The sequence below is a fragment of the Corvus brachyrhynchos genome, unplaced genomic scaffold, assembly GCF_000691975.1.
Source record: "Corvus brachyrhynchos isolate BGI_N302 unplaced genomic scaffold, ASM69197v1 scaffold142, whole genome shotgun sequence".
In the NCBI taxonomy this organism is placed as follows: Eukaryota; Metazoa; Chordata; class Aves; order Passeriformes; family Corvidae; genus Corvus; species Corvus brachyrhynchos.
The window spans coordinates 10,415,733-10,425,770 of NW_008237226.1; the positions used below are offsets into that span (position 1 = coordinate 10,415,733).

General features: G+C 37.7%; 1 long non-coding RNA gene across 2 annotated transcripts in view; it reads right to left on the reverse strand.

The window, feature by feature from the left end:
- Window positions 1–2,484: 2,484 nt before the first annotated feature.
- Window positions 2,485–10,038, reverse strand: part of LOC108445457 — a 23,588-nt gene continuing 16,034 nt past the window's right edge. For both annotated transcript variants that reach the window (XR_001860322.1, XR_001860323.1), the window contains exons 2-3: window positions 5,533–5,642; window positions 2,485–5,092 (exon numbers count right to left, since the gene is read on the reverse strand). This is a non-coding gene — a long non-coding RNA (uncharacterized LOC108445457). The remainder of the gene's footprint in view (window positions 5,093–5,532; window positions 5,643–10,038) is intronic.

A 10,038-nucleotide genomic window follows, 5' to 3' on the forward strand; every position in this document is an offset into this window, starting at 1 on the left:
TATGTTGGCATACAGAAACTTGAAATATCCTCCATTAAGTAAAAATAAAGGAAAAAATACTCTTAAAAGCAAAAGGCAGGAACTTTACCCTTTACTGGTGACCTTTAAAGACAGAACTAATAAGTGGTTCTGAAAGAGCAGCACTCAGGTAACCTCAGTGATCCTCTCTCTTAAATGTCATTTAAGGCAAAAAAAAAAAAAATCACTGTATATTTCCAGGTTTATAGAATAAAGCTACCAATAGTACTATGTTCAGGTTAATTTGCTGTTACAGAAATATTAAACCATATTGCTATTGTTACATACATATCTGATTCCAGAGGCACTCTGTATTTTCTTAGAGGCATCCTCTTCTCTATGCTCACTCAGAGCAACTGCTTCTGTGTTGGAGAGTTTCAGTGTTACTTAATTTCTTCTTTGTATAAAAATGCTGATTTGATTCTCAGATGGCCAGTTTTTAGCAAGTGCTTGTAGGCTTGATATTAGAGTTACATGAGTTTTACATTAACAGTCTAAATAGTCACCTGGACCTGCCAGGTGAATCAGAAAGTGACTTCTTGATTTTTATGATGTACTGGCTGCTCTGCTAATGACAATGAATTGATTTCTCATGTACTTAACACTCACACTGTGTGGTGCTTTATTTCCATCTGGGCTTAAACCATGACATGAAGTCAGTAGTCCTTGTATCTTTAATCCTTCAGAAACAGACCTAGAGTTGCATTGATTTGCTTTTCTGTTTGGGACCTCTCTGCATAAATATATTTCAGTCAAAAAATTGCCAATAATCTCTTTAATATTCATTATTTGAAAGTTGAATTTGTGACTAAAGCTACAGCTAATGCTTATCTAGTTTAGTTTAGATTACAAATGCGCTTATAAAATTACTCATACAGTTTTTGTATTTTTTTGTTCTTTGGTTCACAGACCAAAAGTTGGGCTCAGAGTACCTGAGTTGGACTGCTTATTAATGAAGCTAAATTAAAAGTTGATGCAGGTGCACAGGAAATGCAGGCTGGCTGTAGCATGAGAAGTGCACAGAAAGGCATACTTTAATTTTCCTCCGGAAATTTCCCAGGAAGTACAGAGATGTGCCATATCTGGGCACTTTGGCCTTTTCTTGGATCCTCCAAGTCATATGTAAAAGTCACCACGAAATATGCCCAATAGAAGCCAGTGATGGAGATGTAGGGTAGATTGAAGGGACTTTTCCCAACATTTGAGTAGCTGGGGAAGAAAATGGAACAGCACCTCTACTCATCTTATGTTGTGTAAATCTCAAGGCCACAATCCCTTAGGCTTGGATCTGTAACCACCAAAGAAATTTCAGACACATTAGTGAAAAGTAAAGAAATGTTTTTGTTTGGCAGGAACATCGGCAAGGTCCCTGCTATAGCTAAAGAGAAAATCTTGTATTGTTTGTAAAAATTTTTGGCTTGGGTTGCTTTTGTTTTAAGGGAATAAGTAGCCCCTGGAGTAAAAGATGCAATAAGAGACTAAATTTGGATCCTCAATTGCAGACAGCTGTTAAATAAGTCACAAGTGAAATGACTTTGGCATTGTTAACTCTTGAAAACAGATACAAGCTGAACATTCAACATGCCTGACTTCAGCACCTAATTTTTCACTCCATCTCTGTTTTCTGTGAGTTCTTAAGCAGAACAATTTCAATGTTAAATCTATAGTCTCCTGCCAAGAATAGATTGAAAAAATATGGTTTAAAAATAATGCTCTCTAGGTATATTTTTAACAGCAGAAAGTATCTTTAGAGTAACTATTATAACATGAAATACATTTTAATAGAATTCCTCTGAATATTTTTGAAAACTAATATCTTCATAATTATTTTCTCCTAAATAGCTTATTATCTGTCTCCCCTATTAGATATATTTTGGTGCTTTCTGAGCATCAAAAATTCTGATTTTAGAACCATACAAGATAAAATATGTGCTGGCAAAATTATATTTGCATGTACATCATGTTTTAACTTGGATATCTTGAATTGCTGCAGGAGCACAGTCTGGCAGCTGAACACCACCATCACCACTGGGTAATGACCTCTTATTTGGGTTTTCATCTTTCCTTTGTCTTCCTATTTGCTCTTGCTGACCATGAATACTTCAGCTGTATGTGAGGCTGAGTAGCTCTGTTCATTTGCAAGTCCATCTTGACCAAATCCTTCACTGGCAACCTAGGCAGTGGAGTGCACACGGAATTTACTCAGGATCTGGGTGACCTCTGTTCTACTCAACCCCAGGCGGCCACTGGAAAAATCGCTTGTTCCCAGTATGAGAAACAAGGACAGTAACCCTTCTTGCACACCAGTGGACTTGCAGTTAGTGAAGATATTCAAAGACAGTTGCCTTTCCATACCCAGCTTAGACTCCTTTACCCAAAACAGTCACGGCCAGCTGTGGTCACAAGTGGGAACAGATAACCCATGCTGCAGAAGACAAGATCTAAGGAATTAATGTCTTTGGAAGGTCAAAATATATTCCCAAACCATTAAAAGTATGGCTTTTACTAATTCAGAAGAGATGGGTTTTAGGACAGAGGTACAATTTCCACCAGTGGACTGGCAGTGCTATCCTCTGAGGAAGTGCCTTCAGAGCAAGTGAATAACACCTCTGACAGTGGTTTTACATAAGAAGACAGATGTGGCCAGATGCCTTTTCTGAGTGAAAGCCACAGAGGAGGCAAAAGCCTTGTCTGCTTCAGTTGTGCCCACTTGACTCCTTCCTGTCAATGAATCCCTTTCCCTTATCAAACTTGTTTCGTCTTTCAGGGGATTTGACCTTTCTGAATTATACACAGAGCTCTTGTGTAACAGCCCTTATATCAGTGTGTTTACCATCTGTTCTCCTTTTCCGAGTGCAGACATGTGTTACTGTTTATCCACTATGTGTCACCAGTTTACTACAACAAATTCAGTCAAGTGGAAATCAGGTCAAGGTGAAATTTATTTCAGGCACTTTGGTTCCACTTCATTTTACAGTTCGCCACATGCTAATCATATGAATTCTGAACAAGGATCAAAAAAACCAAATAAAATTATGTTCTGGCTTCTGACTGACATTTTCAATGAATTGTTTCATTCACCTTTTGGAAAACCTCATCCTGTACTTGGCTTCACTGGAAAACGTAGCTGCTGGAAATTTTAGCAGATTGTTGGACGATATGGAAGGTGAAAGCTGAACACTTAATGCAAAGTTAAAAAAAAGAAGCCATATTTGTCTTTTAATGCTGTATAGTGGGGAGGGAAGTTGCATACTTCCCATCCTTTCCTTGTGTGTATTGAATGTGAGGAACATAATGCAAAGTCCTGAAAAAATGTCCACACCCACTGTGTATGAATTTGCCACCACCCTAAAGATTACGCAGATTTTCATCTGATTCCCTGGAAATCATTCTGCATTTAGCCTTTGTGTTATTGAGCAATCCTATATTATTACATAGAATAATTATTACTAATTCTAATTCTGTGAGAATGGGGCACAAATATGGATTCAGAAGTGAGATGACTTCAGAGGATGTGCAAGAGCAGACACCCATTACCCTGGGCCTCCATGACTGGTGCTGGTAGAATGTGGTATGTCGGGTGTACTCAGCCCTTTAGACCTCAGAGAATAACCCAAGACATTTACTTGGATTGTGCAAATTGGCCTTAGCTATGGAAATTTCATAAACTGCTTTCCCCAGGAAGAGCAATTTTGCAGACCTCGAAGTACATACCAGAGCTATTACCACTGTGCTTATGCAAAGAATCCCTTCCTCTTTACATAAACAAAAATTACTTGTTTCTGTAGACCCCTGAGAAAGTTTAAATCTAGTCAAGATTTGAGACATGGAAATTTAGTCAGTGAACAAGCTTTTGCATTAAAATATGCGCTTCTTTCACATGATTATATTTCTCAGTTTTAGTTTTTCCAGAGCAGTCCATTCTTATCGAGGGAAAAAAGGATTCTCACAAAGTGTTTTATTTGCAGTTTCTTCTCACTTGTTTTATTACCATTTCAGATGTGTTTCATGACCTTTTATTAACAGCCATGTTTTAGTCTGCAGGTCAAAGAGCTTTTAGCAAATAAAAGTACGTGGCGCTAACTTCAAGAACAGCAAAGGGAGTCCTCAGCCACAAAGACAGCTGCACTTTCCTCTCTCCTTTTCTCCCTCTCTTTTCCATAAACAGGCTGATCTATGGTAAGATTGAGCAAGGATTCATTTCTCTGAGTAAATCTATTGTCACAGATTAGGTCAGTGTAGAAAACTAACTGTGGTTATATAACGTGTTCATAAACTTATGGGGAAAAAATGTAAATTCATTGGAAATATGGGTTAGTAATATTCATTCATATAACATAAAGGCTCCCAGTTTTTCTTATTTGCACAAGTGTTGAATACTTTCACAGAGCTATGTCCTGTTGCTTATAGATGTGACCCATGATACAGATCACAAGTTGTCATTTTTTTGAGAAACTGATAAAAAAGCACATGCAATTGAACATCATAACATGCTAGAGTTATTTTACTTGTGACTAAATATTTATATTTCATTAATCTGGAGAAGTATCAGCTAGCATGGAGCTCCATTGAGCTAGGTAACGTAAAAAATACAAAGGAATTGTTGGTTGTGGCCCATATGAACATGTGATCTATCTTTATATGATGGGACCATTGTAATTCCACTGGGGGGGATGGAGGGTGACTGCAGCATTTGGGGTTTTCATGGTAATTCCATTTAAAAAAAATCAGTAGAAGTCTTGAAGTCAGCTGCTAATCTCGCGGGATTCACTGTGTGAGTGGAGATGAGGTCTCCTACAGGATGATGCAGAACAAGAGCCCATACATCTTTTCTTAATTTCAAGGTGAGACCATCCAGATTTCAGGGTATACGTCTTCCATAGGAACACCAATCTACTGCTGAGGAGCTTCAAAAAGAAAATGTAGGTGCTGCTGCAGCCAACAGGGTTTTGCTACAATTCCAAGGACAAAACTTCTGTGTGGGTTTTTTTCTGCTCCATGCTGTGCTCATATATTCCATCATTTGGGCTGACCTTCAAAGAAGCATCGCCTGTCATGGTATTCTGTTTACTACCTGTAAGTTGAAGATTTCAATATTTACTTCCTTTCTCTAGTCTTGATGCAACTTTTATGGGTGGCTTTTGTCTTAGCTGGAGTGAAGTGGGTAGAAGTTCATAAACATATGTAACACAATTTTAGATCGTGTGTTGGGTTGACCTTGACTGGACACCAGCTGCCCACCAAATTGCTCTGTCACTCCCCTCCTCATTAGGACAGGGCAGGAGAAAGCAAGATGGAAGAAAACTTATGGGTCAAGATAAAAGGCAGCTTAATAAAGCAAAAGAAAAAACTGCACATGCAGAAGCAAAGAAAACCAAAGGATTTATTTTCTACTTCCAATCAGCAGGCAATGTCCAGCCATTCCCTGGGAAGCAGGGCCTCAGTACATGTAGCAATTTCTCTGGAAGACAAATGTCTTAATAAAAAATGCCTCCCTCTCCCCCTTTCCCTTACCTTCTGCTGCTGAGCTGACATCACATGGTATGGAATATCCGTGTGGGCAGTTTGGGTCAGCTGTCCTGGATATGTTGCCTCCAAAAATTGTGCCTACTACCTGCTGACTGCTGAGGGGAAAAGGTTGAAGAGACTGTGTTGATGCTCTGTGAGCTCTTCTCAACAACAGCTAAAACACTGGTGTGTTGTCAACGTCTTTTTAGGTACAAATACTAGCTACAAGCACAGCACTGTGAGGGCTGATATGGGGAAAATTAACTCCACCTCAGCCAAACCCTACACAGTTAATTATGGTATTAGTTAAATAAAGTTTGATGGAGAGCTATGTTTTTATAACTGAACATTATCTGAATGTGCGGAAGAGTCCCTACAGAGCACTGAAATTCCTGTAGATTCAAGCAATTTTTCTAATCAGAATAGAAAAATGGCTCTGAGCCCACCACCAGGGAGTCCAGAGAAACTGTAATAGCTGGAATTGATTCCTCCTTTTTTCCCTCAGCACAGTGCACTGCAGTATGGATGTTTAGGTCACAGTTCTATGTTAGGTTGTTGAGTGAGGAACATGACACTTCTCGAGGCTATAGTATTATACTCAAGAAACATAAAACATCCAAAATCAAAGCACAGCAAAGTATGTTTCTGCCTTTTCCTTATCAAAGCTGGATTCCTAGCCTGCCTTCACACATGGAATAGAGCTGTAAAATGAAAGAGTGCTATTAAACGTTTGACCTTTGTAAGCTGGCACCAGGCTCACAGCTCAGTACAAAGGTTCACCTTTCCCTCCCTCATGCTCCTCTGCACGACTGAGATCAGCATCCCTCAAATCCGATCATGACTGCCATAAAAATTAGCCCTGTCCTCTTCTAACCAGTCCCTCAATTTATCACCTACCAGCTATCTGACAGAAGTGTTACTTGCTGTGGTGCCTTCCTTTGTAATACTCAAACCTTAGATTTGTGGTATTATGAGTAGTGCTTAGTACCCTCATCAAATCCTTTAAGGATTTACAAAACTATTAAGTATTTTTCTTATGAATATTTGTTAAAAATAACAGAAAACATAAACAACTGTCTTAAAATTTAGACACAGTTGTAAAATTTTCTGCACCTCTACTGAATATCTAATTGACTTTTGCAAAATTGTGACAATTGCAACCAAATAAAAACTCTTTTGGCTCCACTCTGGAAAGCTAATATTGACCCCTCTTGACTACCAAGAAAAAGAGTAAGTTTGCATCGTAAGCATGATAACTAATTTTAAAAAGCCCCAGTAGATTGCATAAAATTACATGGTCTTTTTTACAATAGGATACTTAGACTGGGCTTAGACAAAACAGTCCACTGTATGAAAAATATTTAATTATTCTAATAAATAGAAAGTTTTAAATTATCTATTTCATAGATAATTGTGAAAAATGCCAGTCATGTCCATGGCAATGTGAATAAATCTAAAAACTAATGTGGTTCAAGAAACAAATTTCTTATCATAAGAAACAGAATGGATTATTTGTGTATTATTTTAAAATATTATATAGAATTACCTTATAAAACTTGCCATTTATAAGATGACATAACTTCTCATATTTAACTCGTTATATTTATAAGATGACACAGTAATTTTGTGGCTGTCAGTAACTTTTTCAGCATTGGTTATTTCACTGCATACAGTCCAATTTATTAATTTTTTTTTCCATTACTTTTTTTATACAGAAGATACTTCTCTCTAGTATAAAATAAATCAGCTTCTATGAAACATGAGGAAAATACCTAATGGTGGAACGTATTTTCTGTTTCTGAAAAATAATATTATTCTGAAAAATGTTCCATCACTCTCTAGTCTGTTTCCCACTTTTCACCTAACATTGCTGGAATTTTAAGTTAATCATTCCTCACCTTTTCCTTCTTTAACCTTCAATAACACCTCATATTACATTTATGTATGACAGAAAATAACTGCAATTACTAATGAAAAAATGTCTATTGAAAAAATATCCTTCTACAAGTGAATTAGTCTATTGATCATCACTACAAAGAGACATTAATGATAATAATGTTATTTAGGAAACACATATGGTTATATGGGGAAGAAATTGGTAAAATATGTTAGCACCATGATTTGGACATTTCACATTTAATATGCTTCGTCAGTCTTATCATGTATGTACATCAATCACAGTTGTCTCACCTTCATTCACAGATTTCTCCTCCTTTAACAAGATAGTCCCATCATGTGAGACCTTTCCTCTTTCCTTTCTCACATTATCTGTGCAATCAATCCGAAGAACAAGGTTTCATTTTTCCCTCTACAAAGTGTGAAGGCATTTGTTTCAAATCCTGAGATGTGAGCCTGGAGCAAGAGTAGAGCTCACCTAGCCGAGACCACCCTGTAAGATTTACTGAATCAGGCCTGAACAAATATTGGTCAACACCAAAGGTTCCTTTCATGTGTTTTAGTGACCTTCAGCTCAGGTGATTTGCAGGTCATGAAGGGATGCAACAGAGGCTATGCTTGTCAGCCAGGAGATAGGGTTTACCAACATGGAGCTAGAGTGCAAAGCAGCACTTGGAGCAGATGGTGCACCTGCAGGACACCATACAACCCTCAGCAGGGATGTTCCCTGAGATCCTATATGTGGTAGAACAGCTCTGATATGGCCATTCCCATGGCAGTGCCGGAGCTCTCCCGTGTGTCTGGACTGCCCTCGGGTGTCCCCACGTCTGCGCTGGGTTCCATGTGCTCCCACACAGATGTCCCAGTTTCCATATCTGCACTTTGAGGCAGATTCCCAACTGCAGCAGGAGAGAAGTGCATTAAGATTGATGAACTATCATGTGTGGTAGTGGAAGCCCAAAGGACAGCTAAGGTAACATATGCATAGTGATACTATTTTTGTGAAATAAAGTCATGAAAGAACTTGATAAAACTCAATATTGAAAAAAAAACCAACACAAGTGAGCTTCAATATGCTTGATTTGAACAGCAGCTCTGAGCTTTGGGTTTTTTTGTTTGCCAGACTGTTCCGTTCTGAATATTTCAGAAAAACTTCAACCTACTTATAAAAGAGGAGAAATAAGGAAAACTGAAAGCTTCCAAAAGACCATTGATCAGTCCATGAAACAATATAAAAATAAAGAATCAAAGAGTGCCTCCATATAGAAAAAGGCCAACATGATGAAAATGTCTGTAACTATGGAGATAATACACTTTGAAGCAACCTGCCTATAATAAAGTTTCACTTACTGGATTACTGCAAATATTTAATAACTTGTAGTACTGCCAAAGCTCAGACTAAACTATAGTTATTTGCCCTGTCAAAAACTATTCAGCTGTGCAATGTCAAGGCACCAGAAGTGGTCTTTATTGCATCCATATGAGAAAAGCTAACCACATTTCATTTTTCTAGAGTAACAGTTTTCTTTTTGTTAGCATGCTATGAATGTACTCAGAGATCAAAAAGCTGTTATTTAAAACAAAATGTTAGAATGGTTCAAATTAAAATTAAATCATATTCATTTGTTGAACTGGGATGCGATCACTAGTCATGTGATTGTAATTAATACAGACTAATGACATGACAAAAAGCCTTTGAAAATATAGGTGTATTTACAAAGATCTGGTTTTAATATATTGATTAATAGCAACTTTCAGCTTTTGGTATATCCCAAAGTCACTCAAATATTATGATAAATTGATCACAGAATAACATCAGCTGCAAGTTTTGTTGCTTACATATAAAACTATCATCAGCTTATGCAGTCAGGTGTTGTGGTCTAGGAACTGTGCGCCCCAAATCAGTGCCCCTACCAAGACTCTCCCAAACCACACACTGGTCTCTCACTCCCCCTTCCTGCTGCAGTGGGATGGAACTGAGAATTGAAGGCACAAAAGGTGAAGATCATGGGCTGAGATAAGAACAAATTTCTGGAAACAGCAATGAAATAAGAAAATGAAGAGTAACAGAAAAAAATACTGATAACAAAAGGATACAAAAGAGAGAGTGATTGACGTGCAAAAATGCTAACTGTGGATGCATTTCCATCAACAATGAACAATGGTGGATGGCTTCCCCCTTGTTTATGCATGTAAATCTAAAATACTTTCTAAAATACTTTCTAAAATAACCATGACTGAACAGACACCCAGACAACACCTTTGTTTTAATGCCTTTTACATAACTATTAAACACCTTTATGCTTGTCATTGCTTAGCCCGTCTTTTTGACAGAAATTCCACAGATGGTGGATTATATTTAGCCAACCATAATTAGCAGTTTTGTTGTACACAATGTCTTGCACAATAAAAAACGTGGAAAGTGAGGTCTACAGAGAAAAAAAGGAAAGAAAACGCCTTTACATACTGCAGGCAGAGGAGTGGAAGGACTTTAGTAGTAAGGGAAGTTAGAGATATTTGTTACTGAAAGTTAAAAAAGAACAGGGAGTTGTCTATGTGTTGCCACATGAAACCACAAGAAGAAGGCATCAAGGGAAAACCAACAGAAGCATTTTC